Source organism: Delphinapterus leucas, chromosome 13 (genome assembly GCF_059928025.1).
Source record: "Delphinapterus leucas isolate spDelLeu-1000000601 "Yukka" chromosome 13, BTC_Dleu_Yukka2, whole genome shotgun sequence".
Classification (NCBI taxonomy): Eukaryota; Metazoa; Chordata; class Mammalia; order Artiodactyla; family Monodontidae; genus Delphinapterus; species Delphinapterus leucas.
Window position 1 is genome coordinate 71,120,038 of NC_143141.1, and position 16,311 is coordinate 71,136,348.

General features: G+C 44.0%; 1 protein-coding gene across 1 annotated transcript in view; it reads left to right on the top strand.

Annotated features, from left to right (window-relative positions):
* LOC149747784 (ALK tyrosine kinase receptor-like) overlaps window positions 1–16,311 on the top strand; it is a 493,479-nt gene that overhangs the window by 283,530 nt on the left and 193,638 nt on the right. The window lies entirely within an intron of this gene.

Here is a 16,311-nt window from a genome sequence, read left to right on the forward strand (position 1 = left end):
GTAAAAATGCTACAGTAAAATTGCATGGGTTCTAGTCCTGATGCTGCCATGGTTATCTTCTGATCTTGAGAAGTTACTTTTCTGCGGCTCAGTTTCCTTATATACAAAATAGGGATAATTATAACTTCTATCTTTTAAAGTTTCTGTAAGGAATACATAAGACAATTAAAGCTTAAACTGGTACCTGGCACATAATGAGCATACAATAAAGGTTATTATTATTTTTCCTATTACTACTTAATCATTCTACCTATTGCTAGATATTTAAGTTATCTCAATGTTACTGAGATAACATTTACCATTATAAAATTATTGTAGAGTATAATTCTTCACATTTTTATAACCTTAGAATGTTTTTCATAAGATAGAATCAAATTCAGTGTTATGAACACTGTTAAGATTCTAAATATTGCCAAAATTGCTTATGTACAGTATAATGCAGTATTGTTATTCTCATCATGAGAGATATTGATAGTTATGTCCAAATTGGGATCACCTGTGGGACTTTTTTTTTTTTAAAGAAGATGTTGGGGGTAGGAGTTTAGTACTTTATTTATTTATTTTTGCTGTGTTGGGTCTTCGTTTCTGTGCGAGGGCTTTCTCTAGTTGTGGCAAGCGGGGACCACTCTTCGTTGCTGTGCACGGGCCTCTGACTATCGCGGCCTCTCTTGTTGTGGAGCACAGGCTCCAGACGCGCAGGCTCAGTAGTTGTGGCTCACGGGCCTAGTTGCTCCGCGGTATATGGGATTCTCCCAGGCCAGGGCTCGAACCTGTGTCCCCTGCATTATCAGGCAGATTCTCAACCACTGCACCACCAGGGAAGCCCACCTGTGGGACTTTTTAATCTTCTCCTCTCATCCTCTCCCCACTCACCCTCATCCTCCCTCTCCCAGATGACATGTGATAATCAGAATCTCTGGGGCATTTGGACGCTCTTATCCTTTTAATTTCTTCAGATGCAAAATGAGGATATCCGATATCTATTTCATAGGGTTGTAATAAATAAATAAAATGATGCATGTGTATAGGGCTTTATACATAGTAAGCACTCAGTGTTAGCCATCATTACTTTATTATTACAAATGACATTAAATTTATAATTTATACTCCTACCAGGGAAGTATAAAATTGTCTGTCTCATTGCCCCTCATCAGTGTTCAGCATAATTATTTTAAAATTTATTTTAAATTTAGTTTAAATTAATTCAAGCTATTTAAAGTATTAATTATTTTAAAATATTTTCTGATTCAGTAAGTAAAAGGTAGCATTTCAGTGTTTTAATTTGCTTTCCTTTCATTACTGTTGGAGTGGAACTTTCGTCAAATATTTATTAGCCATATGTATTACTGTATATGAGTGTAGGAAGGGGAGGGAGGGAGAGAGAGATAGACAGACGGACAGACACAGGGAGGGAGTAAGGGAGGAAAGGAGATCAGGATCTATTTATTTTATAGGGGTCTTGATTTTGTACTTTTTCTTTTTGCAGGGAGGAGATCTGTTGCTCTTTGGTTAGTAAGAATGTTATCCTTAATCTGACCATGTTTTATTCCTGCTGAACTAGTTTTGTTTCCCTATGATCAGTATATGTTTCTAAAGTTTTCCAAGCCCTCTGGTTAATTATCCATTTTAGAATTTTGCCAGAGAGCATTGTTAAGCTTTTAAGTCTATGGTCTCTTAACTCCATTCTTTTTTCTCATTAAAAAAAAAAAAAAATCTGAAAACATTAGCCAGTCTCCTATTCTATGGCACAATTTGAAATCTCCATGATTGCTCAGAGCTTCCAGACGGTGATGGAGACTGTCTGCAGCAGCACTGTATGTCTGGGCTTGAATGTGGGTGAGGGGAATGAATATAAAGAGCACAGATGACTCGGTTGCAGTCAACGAATCCAGGAAACAGGGTCAGAAAGAGGCTGACACCTGAGTCGAGTGTTGGTTCTATGCCCTGTCCCTCTGCTTGTTCTCCAAGTCTCCCTCCTAATTGGGTACCTAATTTGTTTTTCCATGCCTGAGTTCTCACCTTGGTAACCTCTCAGACTGACAATGTATCTGGCCCTCTCCACCCTTTGTAAGCATCAGAACTCTACATTCAGGCCATCGACTATTGGCCTCTCTGACACAGGCCAGTAGTCTGCCAGGATCTGCAGGCCCAAGCTCTCATTGCCACCTTTTCTGGAGACCATCCCTTCAACCCCCCCTGTCACTGTCTACACAGCTCTGAAAACCTGCCCTGTCTATGTGGCTGTGTATGGATTTCAGGTCTTTGCCTGCTGCCCACAAAACTCATGTTCTCCCTCTTAGGCACCATGTGGACTCTCCCTGAAATTTTAGAACTCAGACTTCTTAATGGATGTGCTCAAATTTTGTCCAGCATTTCCTTTATTTACTGTAATAATGATACATTATTGTTTATGGTGATATAAATAGCATTTACTGCATGCTTACTCTACGTAAGGCATTGTGCTAAGTGGTTCATAGGCACTTTCTCATGGAATCTTCAAGGCAAGTATAAGGTTGAGCCTATTATTGTTCCCACGTCACAGATGAGGAAAGCGAAGCTTAGGGAAGTTGAATAGCTTGCCTGAGGTCACCCTGGTGGTAGTAAGTATTGGAGCTGTGAGTTGATTTCAGGTCAGTCTCATGTCTAAGCCCATGATCTAAACTCTAAGGTGATATGGTACCATCTGGGACTCCCCATCTGGCCTCCTCTTCCCAATCTAGTTTACGGCTCCTTTTATAAACCTACACCTCCTATCACATATCTCTATAAAAAATGACAATTCAAAACTGGAAGGGGCCCTGGCTGCCATTTCATTCTGCTGGGGTGACATCAGGTTTTGTCCTCCCTGACCATGCTTGTTAATTTCTACATGACTTCTGGGGAGCCCGGCTGGGTTACTCTTCTTCAGTTCCCCCCCTGCACTAGCAGAGTGAGGGCCCCACTAGCCACCTGTATGTCTCTCTCTTTGCTGTCATGCTCTCCTATTGGCTCTGTGAGTGGATTTTCATCTACTCACTTCCTAGCTTTTTTCTTGCTCTCACCAGCAGGCTGCTTCTCATTCTGGAGCTTCTCTCGGTTGGTCTAACATCCGTTCCACTTATATCCACTCTGGAAGGTCAGGAGCCCAATGTCTTTACTTTTGGGGTCTCCCTAACAATTAGCAACCCACAAACGTGCCTTCCTTCAGTTTTTTCACCTCATGGGTGAGTTAACCCTATTGTGGATATAATTGCTACTTATCTTGGACAAGAAAACTGCACAGATCTACAAATCTGGAGAGTGAGGAAGCCACAGATAGAACTTCTAGGGTGTGTGCTAACAATTCTTGCCTCCCCTCTGCTTGTTTCAAAGTCTGGAACCCCAGCATACCCCCAGCGAACCCCAGTGTACCTGGAAAAGTAGCTTTGGGATCTGGCTTTCTTCCCGTAACTTTCACATTCTGACTACAGCAACTTCTTAGTAGTGGCAGATTTAACAGTCATAGTTTCTACTATTTGCAAGTGTCTCCAAATTCCACTATATGTAACAAATCTTCATTTTGCTTAGGTAAGAATTTGAAAGCCTCATACCCTTAGGCTGGGTGTGGTCACAAGTCGCTTAGTGGGTAATTTGATTTTTCTATCTATTGTGGCAATGCATTTTATGGAGGAAATGACATGCTACTTATTCACCTGTGTCGGGATTCCAGAAGTCTCTGGATGTGTCCCTGCGCAAAAAAAACCTAGAGTTTATTTACCCTGTGTGAAAGGTTCAGGGCAAAGTGATGCCTCCCCTCCCACTGCTAATCTGTTGCTGAGTGTGAACAATTAGTAGGGAATTGACTTCACCTTCCTACAATGCCTTTCCAGGTCATGGACAGAACCTCCCTAGAGGTCAGGTGCCTTCTTACACACAATTATAAGTAATATAAGTAGTAGTATCCAATTAGCTTGTGTTTCATTCATCTGCTCCAAATATTTTTAATTCTCAATCCTGGCTGCTTCTCTTGGGCTGGATCAATACAGGGCATGCTATCCTGATGAGAATGGAAACCTTCGGTTTGCATTTGGAGATAGGGAACTGAGGAAATATTTTCATTTCCCATACAGAAGTTTAATGTTGTGTAGATGCTGCTTGAGTGTAAACTACTCGTATTGAATATAACGTTTTATTCAGCAGGGTTTTATTCAGAGGGTTTAGATTCTTATACACACGTGCTGGTAGCCATCATGTCCCAGTGCTGCCCAGAATCTCCAATGACAGCAAAACCTAGGAAGTCTTGGGGAGAAAGAGTGTCCATTATCTTGGAAGCTACTCCTGGAATCATTGGCAAAGGCAATTGCTCAGAGTTTATGCTCAAACCTTAGAAGGCTCCTCCTGCCACTATGATTGAAGGGGCAAGGGAGGGAGCCAAGCTGGCTTGGTCAGCAGATGTCATCAGTCACGATGAGTCACTAATTCTGATGAGACTTCCGATAAGGCTCCGGTATGATGACAGATGAGGCCACGTATAGCAGTTAACTCAGTCATTTGTAATCATTACTTTTGGGCCATTCAATAACCATCCTGTGAAATTATTTTCTGAATTTCCCAGAGTAGAGAAAGGAGCTGAGTTTCAACCCTTTTCTTGGTGAAACATCTCGGCAGTTATAAACGCTTGCAGGGAACTTTCTAAGGCATTATCAGATCCAACTTTAAGACCCTTATTTACCAAAATCACCTGCTTTGTGTGGGTGATGACACAGTGTTGGACACACCTGCTCTTCTCCTGACTCTGCCCATGGAGTAAGTCCCAGATTCCTCTGTGGCTAACGTCTCTGTTTTTGTTTCAAAGTGTCCCCAGGGCAAGATGCAGGGTGATGGCGCTCTCTGTCACTTCTCATAATTGTGACTGTGGCCATACCTCTTGGCCCAGAGCTTTCTTCCCCAACAGTGTGCCATGTCATGGGTGTGTTGTAGATGGCCAGCTGGCAGGCAGAAATACCAAACTATTGAGGCCCTCAGCAACTCTGGGAGGCTGAGGTGGACCAGGTGTGGCTGAAGTCCCACCCTCACCCCAAGCCAGTTGCCTTCTGTTTACCCCAGTGGGCCATACAAATATTATCATTTTCTCTGTGTGTCATGATATAGAAAAAGGTTAGGAAGCACTGACTTAACCTCTTTGATTTTCATTTTCTTCCTCTCTAAGTTGGGATTTTTAAAAATATCTTACACAGTCATTGTAAAGATCAAAGGCTTGAATGCATATGAAGGGGCTTTAAGAGCTGTCATGCATTTATTGGGTATATCATTGGCCACAGAGAGATAGAACTCTGTCTTTAGTTTACCCTCCTTGACTGTCCCTTTGAGAATAAGATGGAATTTCTCTTTTTAAAACAATCTTTCCTAAGTTATGAAATCAGAGTACTGCATCTATCCTTGAGGTTCAAGCACTGAAATACATTTCCTACAATCTTGTGACTTCTTTAAGGCATCTACTGGAGCAGAAGTTCTTTGCCCCTCTGCCCAGTGAAGTGCAGTGATGCTGAGGGTACACAGCATCCCCTGACTTATCTGTATTCACATCCCAGCTGCTCTCAACTCTAACCAGTCCAGGGTCCCACCTTCCCACTAAAGACTGTCCTGTGTTGCCTTTGACTGCAGGCCCATGCTGTGGGCGGAGAGCATCTCAAGTTTCCATGGTTTTAGCATCTGTGCCCCAAGGTGTGAGCTGGCTGGTGCTGGCCCACAGGTCTTCTGGAGATGACGTCTGTCAGTCCTGTAGACACAGATCTCATGGGTGGAGAGGAACTCCATCTCCTCAACAGACCTTAAGCCAAATGCTATCTTTATAAGTAAGTGAAAACCAAGTCACAAAACAATATACCATAAAAGGGTAACACTGGCTTTCTGGATGTGGAGGTATGGGTCATATTTATTTTCTTCTTTAGACCTTCCTGATTTTTTTTTCGGATTTTCTGTAGTGAAACTGAAAGAGTGTTTTAAATTATCTTTCTAAAAGATGCACTCAAAATGTGCTGCATGAAGGCAAATAACAGCTCTGACATTCCTTCACACTTGCTGGCTCCAAACTACTGCCTCTGCTTTCAGAGTCAGGCGATTTGGAGGCGGTGCAAGCCAGGAGGCAGCAATGTGGGCCATTGAATTTTCTCTTTTCAGACATTGCTCTGGCAGCTAATTCCAGGGTGCTCATCTGTATGGTGGCAGCATGACTTTCATGTTTTCCCCAAGGTGTTTTATGGCTTTTTTACAGAGGTACTTTGAATAACTTTCAAAGTCTGCCACCTAGTTGTGGCACGTGGGCTCAGTAGTTGTGGCTCGTGAGCTCTAGAGCGCAGGCTCAGTAGTTGTGGCACACGGGCTTAGTTGCTCCGCGGCATGTGGGCTCTTCTTGGACCACGGCTTGAACCTGTGTCCCCTGCATTGGCAGGCGGATTCTTAACCACTGCACCACCAGGGAAGCCCCATCTATCTCTCCTTTATAACGTGCACCAACCCTGAGATGTTGCAAGGATTTGTGAAGTTGTTGGACTGCTGTCTGTTGCTGCCCCACCACACTCTAAGCTCCTCAGCCTGTAAGCTTTAAGAGAGATGTTTAATTCTATTCACTAATACATCCTAACTGTCAAGGGCAGAGCTTGGCACATAGGAGATGCTCAATAAATACTCATCAAATGAATTAATCTTAGCTCCTTCCCTTTTGGCTCCAGGGCCTTCGGCAAGTTACTTAATCTCTGTGAGCCTTAGGTCTCATTAGAAATGGGGATAATAATCCCCCTTTGAGAAAATTGTGAGACTGACATGGGACAATGGTTATAAAATACCCAATATGGGGCCTGTATGCATAATTGGCACACATGAAGTATTAGCTTTTCCCTTACTTTCTTTTTCATCCCAGAGTATTGCATAGAGCAGTAGTTTAAAGGTTTAAGGAACAAAATATATGTCACTCTATTTCTTTCCCCTCCTTCTTTCTTTATTACCTTCTTCCATGGTTAGGTGAGACACAGAATGAAGGGTCAGAAGATCAGTTTCTCGAGTTTTCACTAATGAGATGACTTTGGGTAAAGCACTGGTCCTTCCTGTGTTTCAGCTTTCTCGTATATATGATGGGAAGACATACATAAACAGTATTTACAATCCTTCCCACTCTCTCACCCTGGGTCTCCGCATAGGAGTCCAGGGTAACATTGACCACTGCTGTTCACAGTGCAAGATGAATGGAAGCAAGAGGGAAATGCAGCACCAGAACAGGGAGAAGCAAATTAGGTTATTGGCTTATCTGTTTTAATTTAAGCTGAGTTTATTTTAGTAATACAGGTGAAGAATGTTTTAAAATGTATCATCATGACAATGCCCTTTGGTAACAGCACAAGGATTTCTGATGTATCTTTCTTCAAAAGAGCCTGAGGGCTTTGTATATACTGTCTCATTAATTCTCAGAGCATCCCTAAAGTTGGATGGGAAAGCACGATGAGTTCAGTTTTAAAGGTAGAGAAACAACGCTTCAAAAATGTTAAGTAGCTAACCCATCGTCTCGCGGTAACATCACTGTTCCCAGGAACCCAGGTCTCTATCTAACACAGCAGCCTGTAGACTATTTTGCTTCCGGTTTCTAGAAATGTGTCCAGCCATGGGTGAAAGGTCTTTGTTCTGAGCAAAGTAGTATTTAAAGTGTGGTTTCCTGGAGGATAGACTCTTTTTTTTCTGGAATGAAAGGAGTGACAAGTAGGTAAAGAAGGATTGAAAGGGCTGGAAGTTACTAGAAAGTATTCTGCCCCTCTCCATCTCCCCATCCCAAATGTCATTTCCCTGGACCAGCCAAGGCCCCATTTCAAGGCCAAGCATCAGACCTGGTGGTTGTCATGGAAACAGTGCTGGCTGAGCTTGAGGCCCTGGAGAGCCAGCTGCCCTGACTGAAGGAGTGTGTTTCTAGGTCACCTTCTTGGTTGACCTGAAGGGATTCTCTAGTCCTCAGTTAGGAGAATGCTTCAGGCACCTGCAATCTGATCGGTGTTTCTTCTGTATTTCACACACTGTCACTGTTCTCCAGGGCAATCAACATCATCTCCAAGAGGTCTGTGTTGAAGAGTGGCATTTCTGGTTGGTCCATATATCAGGGTCTTCAGTCCAATGTCCTATCATGATTCTCACTATGTGACCTTGGGTAGGGCAGTTGTGTTTTCTGAGTTTCAATCTTCTCATCTGTAAAAGGGGTTAACTAATCAGACTATTGTAAGGATTATGAGAGTGAAAGGCCCTGAAAGGCATCAGTAAGTCATAAACCACAGTGATTGTGTAAGTAGTTAGGATCCACTCCTCTATGCTGGAGGTCACGTCTTCTAGTGTAAATGGGCCATGCCCTCCCCAGGGCTCACCCTTGTAACTGTCGCTTCCTAACTAGAAATATCAGGTCAAGAGAAGACTAGTTGTTTATGGATAGTTTGTAGCTTCTTGTCCAACTCAGCCAGAGACTACTGGGCCTGCTGGTGGCAGTTGTCCCCACAGTCACTCCCTCACTTGGAAAGAGAAGGGTCCTTCATTGAGGGACTCATTCCCTAGGCTGCCTGGGCTTTATGTCGCTTGTGGTACATTAGTTATTTAGTGCCTGGTAAAGCTCTCTGAGATCACAAAATGAAAGGCCTGGTGGCAGTTCAAAGTCTTCCTTTTGATTATTATTCTAGTCAGTGTATTTTGGGGGGAGAAGATAGGTTCGAGATCACAGTGGAGGAAATTTCATAAAGAGAGTATGAACAAGCCACAGAAACGGATCCAGAACACAGGGTCACATTGCCCTGCTAATGGAAGCACTCTGGCCTGGGAGGAGTGCTTGTGTGTGTGTGTGTGTGTGTGTGTGTGTGTGTGAAGCATCAGGCTATCTGGAGAGTGATACCTTCTTTGTTGCGTTCTTGGCTTAGTACAAATGCCAATTAGTCTTCCTCTACTACCAAAAGCCAGTGAGTCTACCTGGCCTAGGTAGGTAGGACCAGGGACCAAGCACACCTGGAGCAGGGATTCCACGGCAAGAGGAGACATTGCAGGCTCACAGGCCAGTCAGGAGCTCTTTCTTGGGACACTGAGGTCATCTCTAGATAGGTCAAAATGTAGTGACTTGGGACACAAACTCTAAAGGGGCAACATTGAATGTCATATTACCTTCATTGTCTGGCTTTGACCATGAATTAAGAGTCACTGATGGCCTACACAGACATGGTATCAGGGCTTACCTGGGGTCTATGCCCCTGATCTGGCCCTGACCTTGACCTTGGGAAGCATATACTACATGACACAGAACAGCAGCCTCCATGAAAAGTTTTTGCTAATTTCTTCTAAATCTATGAGCTTGAGACTTGTGAATGAAATTAATAAAGTATTATACTTCATTGTCATAAACAACCAAGGTAGTTTGAACAGCCTGTTTGATAAGTGGTCTAATGGCACCTTCCTAGGTGGCAATAAGCTGTAATGGTTAAGGAGGAGGAAGGCCCAGTCAAGTTTTGCTCTGGGCCACTCCAGATCCCAGCTCAACTGCTTTGATGGGGCTCCAGCTCAGGAAAGATGGGCAACCTTGGAGAAGGAGGGATTCGGTTTCGGCCTTTAAGGAAGGGTAGAATTTAGGAAAGCAGCAGGTCAAGAAGGACATTCTAGGCAGAGATCAGCTTGGGCAAAAGATTGGAGACTTACGTGTAACGGAGACCATAGAATGTGAAAGGATTCTGAGTGGGAAATAAGGACGAAAAAGCAAGTAGTGGCCAGAGTGTGATGGCTTCAAATTTACACATTTTAGCCATTTCTGCAGCAGCCTCTTTGTGGTTCCCTTTCTCATTTGGATCTAATATACCCTGCAGGTAACCAATCCCCAAGAGCTAGAACCATGCTGACAATTTCCTTTGTGTTGCATCAATATTCCTTAATGCCATGCCTTGGGAAGGAATGCCTGCTTTTATTGACTGACATATGGGGTTCACCGCTGAATGAACTCAGTAGTTATACACAGGTCCTTTTGGGATCGGGTAGAGGCAAGGAACATGTGTTGAAACTATGCCTTTCAATGGTACAAGAGAACATTATGAGAAATAATAATTTTTGCTTCAGGACTTGAGCTACCAAGAAAGAGCACAAACCTTCCTGTCAGGAGGGAGTGGGGTTTACTGAAAGGTGAGGTGGAGTGGGGGCCTTTTAGTTCCCATTCACATTCCGCCCTGACACTAATAGCTCCTCTCTGAATGAGCCAGCTGGAAGGAAATGTGAAAGCAAACTCTGCGAGAATTGACTATGTGAACTGGAGAAGAGCTTAGTGAACCGCTAGTTCAGCCCCCTCAATTTCCAGGCCTAGAGAAGGTGTGGAGAGGTCTTTGTGTTTAGGACAAAGGACACATCTGCTAATTCTCCCTCTTTTGTCTGAAAATCACATCTCAGTTTTTCAGACTAAATGAACTGCCTGTCACAACTTCAACATCACCGCTGACTAGTAGTCATGTAAATTCACTGAGAAGGTTTCTTTGGCTGCACAGGTGTGGGATCCACCCCGTGAATACTGAAACTGTTTCCCTGGGCTGCCAGTTCCAGGCAGGAGGCCTCTCCTGTGCACCGGGCCTTGCTGTGCCCACTCACTGCTGTTTGACATCTGGACAGCTATTTATTTGGTCACATTAAGCTTTGCTTCGTGTGACACAAAATCATTGTAAAAGAATGCATTATTAAGTGTGTTTTCAAATAAGGGGAAAAACTAGCAGGCTGTCACTGATTGTTTTATTGTTGAGAGGAAAATAAATAAGTAAAATGTGTATAAGGCAAGGCAGGAGCAGTTCCAAGGAGCATTTAGAAGAGAAGCATTTTTACATTTTATTGATGGAGGTTTGTAAAACATGCTTGCTAGTGAACCCATGTAAAGTATGTGATTAGCCTGAGTTAAACAGCTAATAAGTACCAGAGCTAATAATTTTCTCAAAGGCTCTGGTTTCATTATTTGACAAATATTTATTGAGTGCCTACTCTGTGCCAGGCATGGGGACATAGCAGTGACTAAGGAGAGACACAATAAACAGATGAATATAAATATAAGCAATAATAGATGCAGGTCAAGGTGATAGAGAGTGGTTAATGGGGTGTGCTGTTTTCCTATAGGATGATCGGGAAGCTCTCTCTGAGGAGGTGACATTTGGGCAGAGATCTGGATGGAGAGGGGAAGTGACCTTGTGACTCTAGGGGAGAGGAGCTTTTTAGGCTGAGAGACCCACCAGTGTAAAGGCCACGAGATGGAAGTGTGCTTGGCGAGTTTAGGAATAGAAAGGAGGCCTGTGGGGCTGGAGCTCCATGATCAAGGGAAATATGTTTGGAAATGAAGTCAGAGAGAGAACCGGGGCCAGATTATGTGAGGCCTTAAAGGGCTAGGCTATGGCAAGAAACGTGAATGCTGTTTCAGGGCTGGAGTGTCAATCTGACTGCTGTGTGGAGAGCACACTGAAGGTGAGCAATAGTAGAAGCAGGGAACCAGCTGGGAGCTTATAGCAGTTGTCAGGGTAAGAGGTGATGTGGGGAGAGAAGAGAGGGACAAAATGCAGGTAGAGTCATCAAAATTGTTTGATAAACTGGTGTGGGGTGTGGGAAAAAGAAGTTAAGGATTCCTCCTTGGTTTTGACCCAAGGAACCAGGAGAGTTTTGTCATCGCTATCTAAAATAGGGAACACCTTGGGTTTCGGTGGAGGGACATCAAGTTTTTATTTTTGCATGTGTTAAGTTTGTGATACTTACCCAGGAATAAAATGGAGATTTCAAACTGGCAGTTGGACATACATTCTGCTGTTCAGGGGAGAGGTTGGGCCTGGAGATATAAATTTAGTAGTATTAATATATAGATGGTATTTAAAGCTTTGAAATTGGATGAGATCATTTTTGGGAGTGAGTGTAGATGGAGAAGAGAAATGTCCCAAGTTACCCAACTTTTAACAACTATCAAATAATAAAACAGAGATTCCCTCCCCCATCAAGTTTTTTAAAAAGAAAAAAAAAAGCTGAGCTTATTTACATGTCAGGAAAGAAATTCACTGAGTAGTTCTCTAAGGAATAAAAGTCAGAGTTTTTTTTTTTTCTTTTTTTGGTACGCGGGCCTCTCACTGTCGTGGCCTCTCCCGTTGCGGAGCACAGGCTCCGGACGCGCAGGCTCAGCGGCCATGGCTCACAGGCCCAGCCGCTCTGCGGCATGTGGGATCTTCCCGGACCGGGGCACGAACCCGCATCCCCTGCATCGGCAGGCAGACTCCCAACCACTGCGCCACCAGGGAAGCCCAAGTCAGAGTTTTTAAAGCCTTAGGAAGAAGGTTTCATGGTGGTCATACTAATTGGAAGGAGTGGGTCTAGAGAGAGGGAGTGGGTCTAGAGAGGGAGCCCATTACCGAATTCAGAAGGATTCCTGGGCAGTCCTGCCTGAGGGTCCTCTTGAGGTTTGTTGTCATGATTTTAAAGTGAGACTTGTCAGCATCTGGTGTACTCCTCCCCTTTTGCTCCCCTCCTCTCCTACCACCACATTCAGCTGCTCAGGACAATTGTGAAGGACAGAAGAAGGAAGTGAGTTGCAGTTGTTTTCAAGGGAATTATTACAGTGGAATTATGATAGCGATGAACACTGGAATCTAAGCTGAGGATGCAAGGGGGGTGGTGCACAGTGGAAAAAGCTGCGTCAAGAGGTTGGGGGTTTCATTCTGCCTAGACACCCTGTGGTGCCTGGAAAAGGGCTCAGGATATCATCTCCATCTCCCCCACCCCAAAGGAGAAACATAAAACTATCTTATCTGTAACCAATCAGTAATGCCCTCAGTCCAGAATATATTTCCTTATTTTTCTCCTCCAGGTGGTCTTGGCCATCACTTGGGCACCTGGAAGCTCTTGCTCCTACTTTCCCCTCTCCTTTCCTTTCTGCCTCTCTCTCCCGGATTCCAAGATACACTCTACTTGAGCCAGCGGGTCTTAATTCACACCTTCACCCCATAAGTCTGTGCTGGTGAGACGCATTTTACTCTGATCCTCATGTTCTCAGAGGGAAGCACCAAAGAGCCAAGTTTTTTTTTGTTTGTTTATTTTTTGTGGTACGCGGGCCTCTCACTGTTGTGGCCTCTCCCGTTGCGGAGCACAGGCTCCGGACGCGCAGGCCCAGCGGCCATGGCTCACGGGCCCAGCCACTCTGCGGCATGTGGGATCTTCCCGGACCGGGGCCCGAACCCGTGTCCCCTGCGTCGGCAGGCGGACTTTCAACTACTTCGCCACCAGGGAAGCCCTTTTTTTAAAAATTTTGTTTTAATATTTATTTTATTTTATATTTTTTTGGCTGCATCGGGTCTTAGTTGCAGCACACAGGATCTTTCCTTGTGGTGAGTGGGCTCTTCATTGCAGTGTGTGGGCTTCTCTCTACTTGTGGCACACAAGCTCAGTAGTTGCGGCACGCAGACTTAGTTGCCCCGCGGCATGTGGGATCTTAGTTCCCTCACCAGGGATCGAACCAGCGTCCCCTGCATTGCAAGACGGATTCTTAACCACTGGGCCACCAGGGAAGTCCCTAAGAGCCAAGATTTTGTTCTTGCTTAAATGGATTGCTTCTTATGGCATAGCTTTCCTCTATGCTGGAAACCCCCATTCCCACCAGGGCTGAGGATGGGGGGTAGGTGGTGGAGATGGAGTGTGAAGGGAGCAGAGAGCCTCTTCCCTGCACTTAAATGCAGTACTTTCTTTTTTCTCTTCTAAATGTATGCATATTCTATTAACTTTAATTAGAGCGCATTTCTGTGTCAGTGCTTCTGTTTTGGGCAAACAACCTCATTCATGTAGACTGTGTCTTTCTCGGTCCTCACCTTCTCAGGTGAGGAGGCTCATCCTCTTGGTTGACGCCTCCATTAGCTCGCCCAGCCTGATCTGGCAAATCACTATCCACTTCCCTCTGAGGATCATGTGAACCCAACCTACTAGCAGGAATTCTGGGAGTTCCCATAGGGGCGGGATGAAAATGCTTGCTTTCTCTTCAGTATTTAACTTTGAAGGTGCCCAAGTATTTATTGGCATTTTTGGATATAAAATGGTTTAAGCTTATGTCTTTAGGAATGACCCACAGTGATGCCCATGGCTCCTTGCTGGGCCATGACTCAGCCCTCAGAGCCCTTCCTTTTGAATGGTTTCAGATATTTTTTTCCCCTGAATATATAACCTGGCCCTTATCCATATTAAAAGTCATCTGCCACTCTGTGCAAACCCACAGATTCATAAGTGCTTCCTGAAGTCTAGCCCCATCCACTTGGTGCTTCACATCCAGGAAGAAGTTAATACCATTCCCAAACTGTATGGCTAAGAAAAAATGACGTCATTCTGAAACAGGGAAATGTTGCCTAGACTTGGTCTTCCTGTTGCTTCAGAATTGCTTAAAATTTGAACTATGCTGATGAGGCAGACATAGAGATGCCAATTTTTAATCACATGGGGGTTATTGCAAGGAGTTGGTTGTCAGAGCCTTCTCACATCCCTCGCACTGTTGCCCCATTCTGGAGCATACTCTCATCTCTGACCTTAGCCATTGACTCGTGGGGATGCTGGAGGGCCCTGTAGAGAACTGAGAAGCACCATGCAGTAGTTTGTGGGGGTCCATGAAGGGTGGTGGAAGGAACATGGGCAATAGCATCAGGCCAATCTGGTCTGTTGACTCTTGTCTCCTGCCTGGCCATGTGGCCACAGTTAGGGCATCCAAGCTCTCTCAGCCTCAGTTTCCCTGGGCTCAAAATAAGGCCCAATGATAGTATTGATACTTATTCACGAGGTTGTTTTAAGAAGTGAATGTAATCATACACTTAAAGCACTTAGCACAATGCCTGGTCCATGTGTGCTAAATTAATATTATTAATTCTTTAAAAGTCTAATAAACTCAAGCCTGCTCCTAAGTAGACGTGTGTGGTCTTGGACCTCACTTCTCTCAGCCCCATTGCCCATCTATAAAACAGAGTTGATGTGAGGGTGAAATGAGATGGCTGCTCTCTGAAACTTACTAACATAATTTCTGACCCCTTTCAGTGCATTCCTCTAAGCCATTTTGGAGAAATGCTGCAAAAGATGTATCTGGGTACTAACCAATTCAGTTCTTATCTCTTTAGATCAGATGTGGGAGAAAAGTCCAAAACTCTTTTCTAGGTACTCAGAAGCCAGCACTTCCAACTCAAATCTTTGGAAGGCAGAAAGAAGAGTGTTTCTTTTAGGAAGGAGAACGTAGAATGCCCATTCTGTTCTAGTGGCAGGAACAAGTGGGCTTCACCCAAAGGCAGCACCTGTAGATAAAACAGTAGAGCGGTCTGGAAACAAAAGTCTGCTGTGGCCACTCAGGACAGTTATTTCCTTAAAGTGTGTGAAGAGGGATTGATACTAAAAGAGGGTTGAAGGAGGGTCGTGTGCTGGAGGTGATGTGGAAGAATCTACAAAGCAAATAGGCTAAAAAAATGCTTCTGCTACTGTTGCTTCCTTTTATTCTTTCTCTTCTTCCTCCTCTTCCTCTTTGTGAAATCAGTCCAGGTGGTTTAACAATTACTGTCTGAGTAGCAAACCAGCCCACCCATGGTATAGCATGGCCTCCTGAGGCCAGGCAAAACTGGCTTCAGTTTCAGATTCCATTATTTGCCCCTCTGAGCCTCAGTTGTTGCATGTGTGAAACAGGGATGGTAATGCTTATCTCAGAGAGTCACTGCGAAATTATGCGGGTTAAGAGCCCAGAATGGTGCCTCACCCTTGGAAGCTGCAGAGGAAATTCCCTTCCTTGCCTCCTCCCCACACTCAGTCTTGCTACGTGTCTATCTCCTAAACAGAACTGATTCTCAAACTGATTCTATTTTTTTAACAGAAAAAGCTTTGCCTGCCTTAAAACGTTAGCAAATAGTGATTGAGTTGGGGATTTCTGGGAAGAGCTGCATAAGAGCATGCAGCCTGTGTTCATTTGATTTGTAGATATATTATAATTACTTTTCATCCCACAAAACCCACTTGAGGTACTGTTAAGCAAAGGAATAATGCTGCTTTTGCTCCTTTTCTCTCAACCCTTCTTTCTCTCATGCAAATCAGAAACATTAATCCTTTGTGGCTCCCTGGACTCTTAGTTATGGGAAAACTCATCACCTAGCTTTTTTTTTTTTTCCTGAAAATAACACAATTGTCAAAACTCATAACTTCTGAGTGCAGTTTCAGCACTCTCATTGATAAGGCAATAACCCAAGCAAACAACATTAGATGAAATTACAAGTCGGAACATAAAGTAGAGTGGAGGCATTATTTAAATGAGATGAGTTAAAGTTCTCTGTAAAGTTGCACAAA